Source organism: Schistocerca piceifrons, unplaced genomic scaffold (genome assembly GCF_021461385.2).
Source record: "Schistocerca piceifrons isolate TAMUIC-IGC-003096 unplaced genomic scaffold, iqSchPice1.1 HiC_scaffold_1076, whole genome shotgun sequence".
Classification (NCBI taxonomy): domain Eukaryota; kingdom Metazoa; phylum Arthropoda; class Insecta; order Orthoptera; family Acrididae; genus Schistocerca; species Schistocerca piceifrons.
The window spans coordinates 52,501-55,000 of NW_025726881.1; positions in this window are offsets into that span (position 1 = coordinate 52,501).

The following is a 2,500-nucleotide window of genomic DNA, read 5'->3' on the forward strand; positions in this document are numbered from 1 at the left end:
CCGGGGGCCCGCGCGAACACGCAAGCGTCCGCTCAATCATTCTGCAAACAGGAGGAGGCTGAGCTCCCCTGCACAATACACCTCGAAACCCTCTCAGGTCCCGGCGGCGCGCAGCGCCGTCCCAAGTACTTGGTCGGGTTCGAGAGAGGCGCAATCGCCCGGAGTTAGGCGAGTAGACGCTTTCGGTGCGACCACCCGTGCTCCCAACTGAGCTTGCCGCTGCCGACAGAGGCCCGGGAGCGTGCTGTCGTGGCATTGCCGGCGGGAGACAACACGCGCCACCTACGGTGACCGGCAGCTCCAACGCCAGCGCCACAGAAGGACAAAAGCCCCACTTGGGTGCCGAAGCGAACTCTCCCAGCACAGCGCACGCGCCAACACATCCGCACAGCTGCGATACAAACCACCAGCGAGAACCGCTGGGGCGACCGAGCAGCAGACGGCGTCGCGGCGCCGAGCGCCGGGCGGCGGCGCATCCTCAACGCACACAGTCCTCAATCGGACCAGCACACTGAAGATGTCCACCGCGCTTCGCACCGGGCCCGCGAGGACCTACTTTGGCCGCACGGCGCCGCGCGCAGGGTGCGCCGGCGCGCAGCTGCGACGCCTGCCGCGTCCGTCGGCCGGCGCGCCTGCCACTGGCCGCCCCCACCAGCCGGCTGTAGCGCGTGCGCCCACGCACCGCGCGGCCAGCACGCCGGGAGGCGCCCCCTCACCGGCCGGGGACGGTCCCACCCAGCCACCGCCGCGTATCGCTTCACACCCAGATGCCGTTCAGTTTCGTCGGCATGGTGGGTATCGCTGGAACAACCGGTTCGTACCTCAACCTATCGTCGCCATCACCGATTCACCCCTAGCGAGAACAACCGCACCACAACAGGTTACCATTTGTTCATTTGCGTAACTTCACCAGAAAACGCAGGCGTCCATCGCCATTTGCAACTTCAACGATTATTGCATGCCTGTGTCAGGTGTCACGCCACACTACGTCTGCCCACATACACGCAACAAAATGTGCACGCCTAGACAATACGTGGAAGGTGGCCCCCGTACGTATGCGATGTCCATTGCTCGAACGACTGTCAACCGGCCTCTGTAGCATGTCGCAGATATGGAACGCGGTGCACCATGCCATCACGGTGTGTGAGGAGAGACGACTAGGTCCGAATACATCAACAGACAGCTCATGCTGATCGCCATCCACGGCGTCCGTTCCTCCCACACGTCTCTATGGCGTACCACACTGCAATCCAGCTCTCATAGGGAGACGACACGTAGCTGCGTGCACAATATTTGCACTGTATGGTCCGCCGTTTTTGGGCGCAGTCGTTGTACGGTCACACATGTGCCACGATGTATCATTCGGTACATAAGGACGAATGTGCAGTACAGATTGTGGTTTACGCGTACGACATTAGCGGACGGTTGACACAGGCCGCACCACAACGTAGCCTGAGTACGTCGCATGCGAAGGGCATTGAACATGCAAACTTCTCACCAACCAGCTTGCGAAGGCAGGGGGGCAAGGTGGGGACGTGGGGAGGGGCGGCATGTACGTCCTGCTGCCATCCACATTACAGTGTACAGCAGGAGCATGTGGAAAGTCAGCAAGACTTGCAAGGTGTTTAACATGAAGCGATACACAGGGGAGCGGGCAGTGCGAGTAGCGAACTATATTGCGAGGGTTGCGGGTGGGCAACACTACACTAATTGAACGAGTCGTATAACAATTACAGAGCAGGTTTAGGCGACAACATGGGTTACGTTAGGGGACAACGTGGGTTACGTTAGGGGACAACGTGGGTTACTTTAGGGGACAACGTGGGTTAGGTTAAGGCACAACGTGGGTTAGGTTAAGGCACAACGTGGGTTAGGTTAAGGCACAACGTGGGTTAGGTTAAGGCACAACGTGGGTTAGGTTAAGGCACAACGTGGGTTAGGTTAAGGCACAACGTGGGTTAGGTTAAGGCACAACGTGGGTTAGGTTAAGGCACAACATGGGTTAGGTTAAGGCACAACATGGGTTAGGTTAAGGCACAACATGGGTTAGGTTAAGGCACAACGTGGGTTAGGTTAAGGCACAACGTGGGTTAGGTTAAGGCACAACGTGGGTTAGGTTAAGGCACAACATGGGTTAGGTTAAGGCACAACATGGGTTAGGTTAAGGCACAACATGGGTTAGGTTAAGGCACAACATGGGTTAGGTTAAGGCACAACATGGGTTAGGTTAAGGCACAACATGGGTTAGGTTAAGGCACAACATGGGTTAGGTTAAGGCACAACGTGGGTTAGGTTAAGGCACAACGTGGGTTAGGTTAAGGCACAACGTGGGTTAGGTTAAGGCACAACATGGGTTAGGTTAAGGCACAACATGGGTTAGGTTAAGGCACAACATGGGTTAGGTTAAGGCACAACATGGGTTAGGTTAAGGCACAACATGGGTTAGGTTAAGGTACAACATGGGTTAGGTTAAGGTACAACATGGGTTAGGTTAAGGTAC